At 36.9% G+C, this 13,505-nt stretch overlaps 1 protein-coding gene across 3 annotated transcripts in view; it reads left to right on the top strand.

Annotated features, from left to right (window-relative positions):
• The window catches only part of LOC132201454 (serine/threonine-protein kinase minibrain), a 55,625-nt gene that overhangs the window by 21,286 nt on the left and 20,834 nt on the right, over window positions 1–13,505 (top strand). The window lies entirely within an intron of this gene.

Below are 13,505 nucleotides of genomic sequence, written 5' to 3'. Positions count from 1 at the left end.
TTCTTTTATCGCCTTGCGTCGCCTCTTTTGCGAATTTTTAATTCGTCTCCAACTTCTCTCGCGCCGCCCGAGCTTTGTTCCGCGCACGTAAAAAAAAAAATAAACAGCGGGTTTATCGGCCTGATTGGCTTCCGCCTGCAAGTGCGTCGCACACGACTCACTTAGCCTTGTTCGCTGTTGCTGCGGGTGTTTCTGACCTGCTCGAATGGATGCGCAGTTTCATTTGGCCAGCGGTGCAGGACGCGATGTGAAATAATCATCATTTTGCGTATCTAAACGTTTTGCAAATGGTCAAGATGTTGCTAAATTTTGGCATTGGAGATTTCAAAAAATTTGAATTAATGTTATTTTTTAGGCTATATATTTAAAAAAAATATATATATTTCATATCATCATTTGCTATGTTGGTATATTTCCTTTTTTTATCCAATGCAATCGTTAAAAGTGATTTTTTATAATTTAAAAACCAAAGGAACCACTTCAAACGGTAAAGAATTAAATTAGTACTTGTGACCTCGGAACATTTCGCGTCAGGGCGATTAGTCACAAGTACTTCGTTAAAACTGAATTAAAAAATAAAAAATATTTTAGCACTCTATGTTTAATATTTGTTTACTCTTCACAATTTGAAATTTTTATAAATACAGTTATGTGGGATAAATGTTTCCGCGATTTTTATCCCATTTTTGAAAACAATAGAGTTTTAATCACAATTTAAAAACTTGCTCACCGTTTTATCAAAACTGTTGAGAATTAAGTTAAATTATTTTAAAATATTTTTCATACATTTAAAACTGATTTTCACTTTATTGAACTAGATTTTATTTGTGGGGTTAAAATGAATCTAAAATTGCGGTTCAGTGTTTTTTTTAGCAATTCAAAAAAGTTTTTAAATAAATAAATTCTTAACAATTGATAAAAATGTCAATTTTCATAAAGAAATCGGTGAAATTCAGATTTTTTGAAACAAACATGGGATTGGCCATCCTATTGAGTTAATTGGCCCTTTGACGTGCCGCCAAACTTGTTAGGGGTGAGGTGCAGACCCTCGGAATGGTTCCTAATGGACATCCACACACACAACCCCAATCGAGTGAAGTGAATGCGAGAAATCTGTGGAGCAGCGAGCGGGGGCGGCTGCTGCGGAAAGGTCAGGGGTCGGCCTGGTGCACGCGGAGGGTGGCACCTTTGCTACCCACTGCGACACACAGGGATGCGAGTGTGTTTAGGGGTGCGGCAGGAGGAATGCAGTGGCGGCGGCGGCGGACAGAAAAGAGAAAAGCCGCCCGCCGCCGCCGCTATGATGATGACGTCATCGTTTCTATGGTTACCCCAGCATCAGCAGTGGAAACGCACGACACGTGGCTGAAGCGCAGGCCGCTCCCTGACGCCAGGGTGGCCGCCCTGACCTCGAAAAGGGCCTCTTCGGACGGCCCCCGGGTGGGGGTCGGCCGTTGCCGGGGGGTTGAGGGCGGGCGAGGCCGGCGTGCGGCTCACGCGGCGCCTCGACTTTGTTGCTAGGGGCGCCCAGAGTGAGTCATAGATATATAGGAAAGGGGTGTGCACCAGCCGAAAGGGATGCGAATTATGTAATGGGCCGGTTCGCCTGGAAATGGGGCGGAATCCGATGCGGTCGGCTAGGAAATTGATATTTGCCAAATCCACTTGATTAATATTCAGCAATTAATCAAAATGATCATTTATTCAATAAACTGCAATGAAACACAGGATAATTTATGTGTTTAGTCAATGAATGAGATGCAAATTAATATGGAATAAGATAAAATACCAAATTTAAAGACGAAGTGCTTCCTAAAATAAATAAACCTTTAATTATTCTTTTTTTACATGCCACCAGTTTAAACTGTATGATTTTTATTAAATGTTTGATTAAACTAATATATGATTTATATATTTTGTAATGAATTGAAAAAAGTAAAAAAAATTAAAAAATCATCAATTCAATTTCAAATAATTACAAAAAATTTGAACAATTTCTTTCGTCGTCAACAATTATTAAATATTATTATTTTTTATAAAAAAAAATTGTTACTTACGCTGTTGTTTATATCAAAGGGGATCAATTTTTTTTTACAAAAATTAGTTTGCTATTGTAATGTCTAATCACATTCGTAAATTTTTAGACTTTTTCTTGAACTCAAATTAATTTTATTAATTTTTTTTTATTCTTATTAAAAAAACAATTTTTTTTATGATAATAACTTTTGCTTATTTGCTTGGTCGATAAACCCACAAGAATTTTCTTCCTCCTTCTTTCGAGAGGAAAAAACAAACCGAAAGAAAGCGCCGTCGAGCAAATTCCAGCGGTCGAAACAAGAAACCGCTTGCAAAAATCGAGCGCAACCAGATCTGCACGCCGATTTCTCCGATTCCATTCTCTCTTTCTCTAGCTGTACATACGCATTTTTCAAATAGTCCGTGAGTCATATGAGAGGCACGAACTGGCGAAAAATGACGACGACGCCAGATAATCGGCGCGCTTCTTCTTTCTGGTGGTGTGAAATTTGCGTCTGCCGGCGGCGACGGCGGCCAAGTTCACCACCATCCACTGGTTGGCGTGACACGAGCCTCGTTCTCGAGACGAAAACGGTCTTGACAGCCTTGAAACATTATTCCAAGGTCCGACAACCCTCTTCGTCGCGTTATTGACAAACACCCCTGGAAAAATATCACAAATCAACATATACGAAAATTTATTTGCTAAAAAAAATTCTCTATTGTTTTTTAAAATTCTTATTAGGGGGGTCTGATAATTTGTGTATCGTCGAATGTCAACGGAGAAAAAAATTAACGAGTGACGCACGTGCCGTCGCCGCTCTGTTCCTTTTCTCTCTTTCTCCTCTGTGTTCGCGCTGTTTTGCATGCGTAAGAGAAAAAAATTAATCGTCTGTCAGACGGACTTAATTAAAAGGGGTGCAGGAAAGTGCGAGGGCAACTTTGTATGAGCACCGGGCTCCAATTTGTTTTCGTAAAAAAAATTACCAGGGAGGAAAACAAAACCGTGTTGTTTTTGTGAAAAATGTTTTTGTAAAAAAATTACAAGAAAATTAGCAAAATTAATTTGATATTTATTATAATATTCAGGGTTCTTTGTATTCAATATTCGATGAGATTGTTGATTTAATAAATGAATTGTCAGAAATGTTCAATTTCCACTTATAGATGGGATTGAAAATGTACATGTAAAAAATATTAATTTTTATATGTTTTGTTTTGTTTCTTTATATAATTGTATCAAGTTTTCTGAAGGAAGGTCAAAATATTTAAATTATAAATTGATAAGAGCAAAATATTGAATTAATTAATTTTTAATCAAAATCTTGTGATTCCAATGTTATTTTAATAAAGAGATTGTTTAATTAATGCTTCTCACAGCTCACTTTTTGTATAAAAAAAAAAAAAATAAAATGATATTTGCCTTGTTTGCAAACTTGGTCATTTAAATTTGGATCTTACAGGTCACGATTGGCGTGGGTATTCGGCGGTGTCATTCGTTAAACGCTCATCAAACGCCATTTACCTGGCTTAAGCTGACCGCTCTAGTTGTCTGGGTCGTGCACCTAATAGAATCAGAAGCCCCTAGTTTTTGTTGTCTGTGTACCTGCTCGGTTGGGCGGGCAAGCGAACGCAAGTTAGTTAGTCGGGCTCAAATTACGCGTGTCCCGCGTCGAGCGAGCGACTCTTGACCTCCCCCAACCCCACGACAAATAAATAAATCCCGTCGACAATGCGAAAGCAATACTTTCCAACTCGCGCACGGCGCACTAATTGGATTTCTGCACCGGATTAATTAACGACAACGTTGTACTTACATTTGCACAGCCCTATTAATTTGTAAGCCGCGGATTTTTCACCGTCTGCGAGCGAGAGTTGCAAATGCGGTGGAAAAAAGCAGACTCTCGTTCCAGCCGCCATCTAATTATGCACCTAATCCTTTTCGGCTGGGTTCGCGCCGACCAAATTCGCCAGATTGGCTCGGCCGCTTTGATTTTATCTTGAATTAAGGCGCGCACTTGTCGATTCAAAACATTCAGGAGCAAAATCCTACCTAGTCTGCGGAATAAAATGCAAATTTGAATATTATCCTCTTGAGACTGGTTCAAAATAAATTTCTTATATTTGAAATAAAGCTTGTTAATTATAGATCGACAATTTTATTTGTTTATTGTTGTAAGCTACTCATGAAGTTAATATTAAATTATTTAGTTATTTTCAAAATAACTTTTTAAATTAGGATATAAATAAATATATCAAATATGTAATTTAATTATTGCCTTTTTTATACTTTTATGAAAAATTTTATTTTTTTCATATATTTTTTAGTATCATTCATCAATAATCATGAATTTTACATTTGTAACAAAATAATGAATCATTTTCTTGCCAAAACTGCAGCCTCACTTTCCATTGAATGAAAAACCTCGAGGTGTTTGGCCTTCTCAATAATCACACCTTTCTGACGTGAAAATTTATGGCCACATAAAACGTGGTTTTGTAGTTACCATATTTGTGAAGGATCCTTTGTCCTTTTCATTTCAAACGCTGCAACCATCTAAAGACTGCGCAGTTACCGTTGCTAGAACTTGGACTGTTTTCTTCACTTTTGCGGTACAAATTGGCCATTATTTTGATTCACGAAGGAAAATGAGGGGCAAAAAGACTGCCGCGGCAACAACAAATTGGCAAGCTCGCGGAAAGTGCGAGACGCAGTAGTTGCTGCAAGCGTGGTGAAGCGAAGGGTACAAATTTGGCTAGTTTTTCAGCTCATAAAACGCCTCGTGCACGCAGAGTGGAAAGGCAAAAAAAAGTCGATACTAAAACGGAGTGACAGAGAAAGAACGAAGAGTCATTGTTTTTGTCGACACTCTTTGCAATCGGGAATCTCAACTGCGTTTTGCTCGTGAATTAATTCCAAGTGTGAAATGTGCTTGTGGATGAAATAGACGATTATTTAGGTGAATTTTACCGCTGAATGAGTAAAAATTGATCATTTATAATTATTTTTTATTAAATTTTTTGTTTTAAGCAGAATTAAGGTGAAACATTTGGAAGAGAAATATTACAATTCAAGTCAGGTGATTAAAGGCAATTAAAAGAAAAAAATCTCATAGGATTCATAAAGAGCTAATCATTGTTATTTACTCGAAAAGATGAAAAAAACGGTACGAAAATTGATTTTATTAGGAGATTCTAAAACTTCAATTTTAACTTCAAAACGTTCATTTGGGCTTCACATTAATGCATTTTAATTTTAATTTCCAACAAAATAAGTTTAAAGATGAAGGTGCAATATTGCTTTTTCCTTGACATCAAGATTCTAAATATTTTAAAATAAGAATTGCAATGAATTTGAAATTTTTACCAAATCTATACCAATAAATAAAAATACATGTAGAGAAAAAGGCAATTTATCTATATTAAAAATAAAAAATGATTTGAAAAGATTGCCAACAGTTGTGAGGTCTTTCTTCATAGAAATTTCCAAGCGGGAAAGTCATTAATCAAAGTAAAGATGGAATCAGGGCAGCCGCGGTCAATCCGTCTTTATTTGGCGGTCAGTCGGAATGAATCAAGATGTTAATCCGTCGCGCGTGTGTATCGCGGTGGGTTGAAAGGGGTGCTGTGGGGCAGCGATGGCGGCCGAGTCGGCCTATTTGCTCGGCCGGCCACCCACCCGCACGACGAAATTCGAGTCGGTCGGTCTGAATGAGTGGATGGATGGATGCTGCTGTCTGTCTGACTTGCTAAAAGGCCTCTTTGCTTATGCGCTGCTGGGGTCAGGGGTGCAGCCCGCCGCTAATCAATACGGCCGTCCCGCGGCGAGCCAGAGAGAGAGAGAGAAACGCGCGCGCCAACACTCGTTATTATTATTATTATTTGCATGGGCCGTGCAATTGAATTTCGGGACGTTTTGCATGACAATCGCTTAGGCCGAAAGTGCTGGAAATCTGATTTGAAAAGCAATGGGAGGTTTGCAGAGTTCAGTTTGTTCAAAAGATTTAATTTAATTTTTTTACAAAATAATTTTATTCACTCCTTTATTTTTATATATCATTTAAATAAATTTAAATTAGTCATTTTAAGAGGGGAAAATGAATTAATTTTACGACTACCCTTGAATTATATAATAAAATAGGACCAAGATTAATAATATTTATATTCGAATTTTACTGCTTAACTTCTGAATGATTTATAAATAAAAATATTACAATTTATTAATATTTATTTTAATTTAAAATTTTTACATTAATCGTGGAATTCTTGGAATATGAGTTAAATGCCTAAATTTAATACTCTCTAGAAACTGAATGAAATTTGTGTTTAAATTAGAAAAAAAAACTTGAATATTCCTGTTCCTGCGTCGAGATAATCTTGAAGAATATTCATTTTTTTTCTGTATGCACCAACAAAGGAGATAAAAACCACTGCCTTCTTAATTTCGCCGAGCGACGCCGCCGGAAAAGGCCCAATTAATTTTCCAACCTTGGAGCGACGACTATAAAAGGAAGAAAAAAATAAAAATAAAATTGCGGGCCGGGCTGCCAAGTTTGACGAAAAATGCCAGAGCATAATAAGCAGAGCGGCGTCGGTTTATTGCGGCGTCGTACAAAACACACACACCTCGGTCGGCGGGGCTGTTCATATATCACATATTACTCTGCACTAAATGCAGAGCCGGCCAAGGAAAAGAGTTCGTGATGAGGGCCATAAAAAACGGAAGAAAGCAGCAGCAGCGCCACCGCGCGTATTATAATAATAATTTCTTTATTGACCAAACGCGACGGAATGAAAAAAAACACGATGTGAAAAAAAATCCAGAACAGAAAGTCCGGCGGCAGCCAAAAGAGAGAAAGAAGTGATGGCGGCGAGTGAGTGGCCTGCTGATTATTCATGTCGGGAAATATATCCGCAGCCGGATTATGCGTCGCGTGCGATTACTATTATTATACTGCATGCGTACTTTGTTAGCGGATTGGAACGGAAAGCACGAACGTTGTTTTTTTGGCAGTGCAGTTTCGTCAAAACCACACAAATTAACAGAGGGAGGGGACAATCTAAATTATGCTGAAAACTTTATAAAGCGAAATAAAGTTGGTAAAAATACCAAATGAATAATGAAAGGGCCTCTCAGTAATGATTTTTATTCTTAGATTAAAAAGTAATCACAATTTCATGTACAGATTCAAAATCAAAATGGAAAATTTGCAAATGAAACGGGTTCATCGTAATACCCCTTTAACCGCTGAATATAATCGTCTTGAATTGTGTATTTATCTATTTGATTAAATTTATTAATTCTTCAATTAAGACAGATCAAAGTTCAAATGAATTTAGCAGGAAAAGTTAAACCTTTTATGAATCCGGTAGGACTGCAAATATTTTAATCTGGATTTTGACGACAATCATGGAGTTTCAAGAGCGTTTTATAAATATAAGTTTCTTAATTTTCTGAAACAAACAAACAAATAAATAAATTATTATTTATTTTCTCCAATTTATTATACTAAGAATTTTCAAATTAACAGTTTAGAACTTTGATGTACAAATTTAATGTAAATTTTTCAACCAAATTAAGATATTTTAATATTTTGCAGTTTCAACCGTGCTTCCTTTTAGACGCAGAGTTGAGTTTCGTGTGCGGTTCTGCTCGCAATCGTTGTGACGCGGCCCGATAATTTGGGCAAACAAACGCAGTCTCGCGTAGGTCGGCTCGCTCGCTCGCTCGCCGCTCACCAACACAAACAGCAATAATTTTTGATGTCGGGGTGCGTTTGTTGCGGAGACGCACTTGGGCCCGACCGCAGAGCGAACGAGAGTTAGTTTTGTTGGCCGACTTTGAGCCCCCCGCGAAAAGGCACAGCTGCGTGTACCGTGTGTGCAAAGTGCGGTCTGTGCACGCTGCGTCCGCCGCCGACGCCGCGAAATCGCGGAAAAACGGCCGGAAGTTGCGGTCGGACCCTCTGGCTGCGGAAACTTTTCGGGAGAGGAAGAATTTTGCCGGCTTAATTATTTTTGGCAGCTGCACAATTCCAACCAACCGGCTAAATGCTGGCCAATTTTGAATCTAAACTTTTCATATTTAATTTGGTCACCGCAAGTTTGTGATTATTATTAATTTGTTAAAAAAAACAGGTGAATGCGTAGTTTTAATTTTAACCTAATTTGATTTTGTAATTTAACTGATTTTTATTGTTTTATCAAAAAAATATAAAATTATTATTATTATATTTGTTTAAAAAATTTAGAATGTATAGTTTAAATTTAAACCAAGTTTTTTCAATAATTTATCTGATTTTTATTCTTCTCCCATTTTCTAAAAGTTATTTTTAAGTCACTGAAAGTTGGAAATTGAAGACATCCATTACTTTATTCTTTATTCCTCCGCATTTGATGCTGATTCTGTCGATAACTCTGTAGGAAAATGGCCCAAATTTGGTGGTTCCACCGCAGCCATAAACACGTCGATTGAGCGAAACATCCGATCGACCAAACGAGAGCCGCAGCCGGAAGGGGAAAATAAATCGGCACGGATTATGTGGCTCTCTCCACTAACCCATCTTCATTCTGTTTATCCCTTTCGCAAATGCGCGCGTATAGGTAAAAAATAAAATAAAAGTCCTCGCCGAGTTGGTTCGTGATTCGAAACCGTATCTGCTGCCTTGCACTTCTTTATTTTCCCCTCCACTTTTCTATCGGCGCCGATAAATTATTATTTCTTTTTTTTATGCACACAAAATGAGCCGCACTGGTGTGACGTCACCGGCCGAAAAGATTGCCACCGACGATAATAACCGCGAGTTGCATGCACGCGACTCGCTCTTGGCTTGACGTCGTTTCCTCCTTTATTGCGCCGAGCGCGTGTTTACATTCGTTCGTAGGCCAAAAGAAGGAGTAATAGCGCGCGAATATATTAAGAACCAAGCTCAACCTGCTAGACGAGTATTTTCGGCGCAAAAAACCTGTCTGTGTGCGCATCAAAGTTTGATCATTACAGGGTAATAATGCAGCTCTGTTGACTGTTCGCCGCCCCCGCGCCGCGACGCCACTTGTGGCGCAAATCCCAGATTAAATCCGAAACTGCTCCCAAGCATGCCGCCGGGCCGAATTGTTCGCCTCAAATCATCGGTGGAAGGAAATTGTAGAAAAAATTCACCGAAGAGAAGGAAAATTGAAAAATAAAATGAAAGATTCAAAAACGGCGTTGTTTTTAAATTAATTTCAACAAAAAATAAACTGCAAAATGTTTCTGTGAAATTGATCCTGTGGAGCTTAAATATAATGAGAAAAAACGACTCCGCAGTACCTTTTTTCGGGGAAAAACAATACTTTCCACGTGATTGTAAAACCTCTCCAGTCAAGAGAGATGTTTGTTTATTCTGCACCTGAAATAAATTAGTGAAAAAACAAAAAACAAAACATTCAATAATTTGTGTGCGAATGAGCAAATCTTTTCAGGATCACATAGGTCCCCCCAAAATGGAGGTAACTGTCTAAAAATTGCACAGGTCATTCCTCATGGTTTGAAAGTAGGCTCCCTAAATTTATACAAAAAAAAATTGAAAATTGCGGGTTTTAAGGGGCATTTTGAAAAATCCAAAAAACGTAAATAACTCGGCTTCCTGTGATCCTACAATAAAAATCTGGACATATTTGAACTCGTCTTATCAAGTTCTACAACTATTCTGTTGACTCCAAAATTCTAGGTCAAAGTTCAAGGTCACGAATTTTAAAATTAAATTTTCAAATTCAAAATGCGAAGCCAGGCTCACGTCAAAATAAAAAATTAAGATAGCCATTCGATTCCTTGTTAAATTGTATGTAACATAAGTCGAAATTGCGCCGTTACTCTTTGTAGTTGAATTTAAAATTAAATAAAAATATTTAAAAACGTGGTTTTTTGCACCCCGACACACGCATTCAACACAATTCACGTAAGTAACTCGATTTCCATTAGTTTTAGACCATAATTGATGATGACAAATATTGTTGCCCATAAAAAGACGATTCCAAAAATATGCATAACGATGATCTTTGGTGACCTTGGTTCAAAGGTCACCTTGACCTTTGACCCAGGGTGACCGAAACGTGATGTGCGATATATAGTTAGAAAGATCTTGTCAAGACAAATATTTTAGACACCAAGTTTTTGATTCTACGTCATTTAAAAGCTTATTTAAATACAAAAAACCTAATTTTTCGGCACACATCCCGTAAAAATCGAGTTATAATGAATTAAAAATCCATTTAATTACATTTTCTTGTAGCTAGAATCAAAAACTTGGTGTCTAAAATATTTGTCTTGATGAGATCTTTCTAACTATATATCGCACATCACGTTTCGGTCACCCTGGGTCAAAGGTCAAGGTGACCTTTGAACCAAGGTCATCAAAGGTCATCGTTATGCATATTTTTGGAATCGTCTTTTTATGGGCAACAATATTTGTCATCATCAATTATGGTCTAAAACTAATGGAAATCGAGTTATTTACGTGAATTGTGTTGAATGCGTGTGTCGGGGTGCAAAAAACCACGTTTTTAAATATTTTTATTTAATTTTAAATTCAACTACAAAGAGTAACGGCGCAATTTCAACTTATGTTACATAAAATTTAACAAGGAATCGAATGGCTATCTTAATTTTTTATTTTGACGTGAGCCTCGCTTCGCATTTTGAATTTGAAAATTTAATTTTAAAATTCGTGACCTTGAACTTTGACCTAGAATTTTGGAGTCAACAGAATAGTTGTAGAACTTGATAAGACGTGTTCAAATATGTCCAGATTTTTATTGTAGGATCACAGGAAGCCGAGTTATTTACGTTTTTTGGATTTTTCAAAATGCCCCTTAAAACCCGCAATTTTGAAATTTTTTTTGTAAAAATTTAGGGAGCCTACTTTCAAACCATGAGGAATGACCTGTGCAATTTTTAGACAGTTACCTCCATTTTGGGGGGACCTATGTGATCCTGAAAAGATTTGCTCGAATACAAGGAAACCGGAATTTGACCAATGTTTTGCATTTTACATTGAATTGTATTACTTATCAATTTGGAATTTAGGATTATATTTAATGCTGTATTATTCTTTCTTGGTACCAAAATTGATTTAAATGAATCGCTTTGAAGCGTTGAAGTGAACAATTTTACTGAATTCATAAGATTGCACGTAACTGAAAAATTTGATTTCTGATTCAAAACTTCAAAAAAAGTCACCGTTGAAAACATTATTCGGTTTAATTAATAATTATGGCATATTTAAAAAGTCTAAAATTAAATATTCATTTTGGTTGAAAATCCTCAATTAAATTTTGCTCATATTATGAGTAATTTATTAATAAAAAAATCATGCATGCATGAAATTGGTAAAAAAATTAATAAAAACTCCTTCTTTTTATCCTTTTTAATCTTTTTGAACTGATTTTGAAAAGTTTTATTTGCTAGGAATTTCAGTTTGAATTTGAAACGTCTCAAAATTTCGGTTCAGTTTCATATTCGCTCGCTCTCGGCTCTTCTCTATCTCTTGGAAAGTAATCTGCGAGAGAAGACGCGGAATACATATACGGATTCACTTTTCAACATTGTTTCGAGCGGCGGAATAAAGTGAAAAATCCCCGGGCTCCAGAATTTAATCCGTGCGCGGTGGTTGGCGGTGCCTTTTCGAGTGCTCGTCGCTCTCTCTCTCGTGACGTAACCAAAGCAAAGAGAGCGTAATGAGAGAAAAAGAGCCTTCCTCCCTCGCCCACGTTCGTTTTGTACGCATTGCCGTATTTTTTACTACAAAAGCCGCGGGAACACTTGAAATTTCGCGTGCCAGCGGCCTTGAGTTTTTTTGATGTTGCGAAATATCAGAGCAAGCAGCAGAACCAACGAATAACGCCGCTTTTTGTTCTGATCAAAACTCCCGCTGTTTTTGCTTTTGAACCAAGAGCGTGGAAAGCTTCTTTCGGAAGAGACTAAGAAAGAGAGGAGAACCGACTTTTTGTTTTATCTTTCTGTCAAAACTCTCCATCCAAAAATAATGATACTATTCAGGAGGTTAAACTTTCTTATTAAACATCGACGCCATTTTGAAATTATTATTGAATTGAATTAATCAGGAAGTAGCGCTAGAGAAAACAGCTATTTCTCGTTTTAGAAATGCAAAATGATAAAAACGCAATCAAGAACTAATATTGGAATTCATTGAACAATCCTATAGAATAATATTTTGTTTTAAAACAATTATTAAATTTCCAAAATATTCAAAAATCACTATTTCTCTTATGAAAAATTTGAATCGCAGAAAAAGTGATTTTCATGTAATAAATATTTTTTATAATCAATTCTTTACATTCCTAAAATTTTAAAACATGATTTTAAATGATTCTTTAAAAAATAATTAATTTTATTTCACTTTTAATTGATCCTATTATGCAAAAATAACTTCCGAGATATCCAAGAATACAAAACACATCTGGTTTTGTTAATCCTGAGGAGTACAAATTGCGCAACAAATTTCTTGTTGACCTGAAAAAAAATCAGCGTGCAAACGAAGCTAATTTGCCTTTCAATCTAGCGCTGCTCTTCATTGTATGGACACATCCGAGTGCGTTTTTAATTACGAGCGTAAACAAATTATTACACTGCCGGCTACTTCTCGCTCGGCAGTTATATGAGGTGAAATAAGTGCACAGAATAAAATTCTAAAAACCAGCTTTTGGAGAGCAGGTAACTTGGTCCGGAGAGAAAGAAACAAGGATTAACTGCTTCTCGAGTGCGCAGATTAAAAATTGAATGGCCTGCTCGGGGTATTAATGTGTGACATGCACGGTCGTTCGCTCGCTCGCTCATTCACACGTGTGTGCGTTTCATGAATGAAATTATTATTAAATACGGCTCACCGACCGACTGACTTACTGACGCTGGCGTGCCGCTTTTATATTTTTTTCCCCGACTTTTATCCGCCGAGAAACACAACACCTCGACCGCAACCCGGTGCGGCTGCTGCTGCTAAAATAATAATTATTTTCGTTCGGCTCGGCAACAACGCGTGGGTTAATGAAAGAGCTGTCGGCTCGGAGAAATTGGATCTGAATTTTTCACGCGGCTCTCGTTCGATGTCCATTCGTAATTCGCCTTATCGAGAGGAAAGCGCGCAACCTGTGAAAAGTGGCACTTTTGCATTAGTAATCGCGCGAGAGGTGAGAGCGAATAGGAATCGGGAAGTCTGAAATTGAGTTTGGCAACGAAATAAATCAATAAATTTGGCAGTAAGGCATATTTGGTCTGTGTGTATTTTGATCGCAAAGGTCCGCACCCTCCATTATCATTAAAAAATTAATAAATAAATAAGTAAATTTGTGAATGGATTAGGTCTTACTTTAAAATTAAGATGAACGTCAGAATTTCTACTCAAATTAATGCCAATTTGAACGAAAATTTTTTCCAATTGATTTTCATAAAGTTCTTGTAAATCTTCTGATAAAAGCCCTATTTGATTTTCTTA

This window comes from Neocloeon triangulifer, unplaced genomic scaffold (assembly GCF_031216515.1).
Source record: "Neocloeon triangulifer isolate White Clay Creek 2 clone unplaced genomic scaffold, ASM3121651v1 ptg000014l, whole genome shotgun sequence".
NCBI classification, from domain to species: domain Eukaryota; kingdom Metazoa; phylum Arthropoda; class Insecta; order Ephemeroptera; family Baetidae; genus Neocloeon; species Neocloeon triangulifer.
The sequence above is the reverse complement of the archived record's forward strand: the minus strand, read 5'-3'. Positions and strand labels throughout refer to the sequence as shown.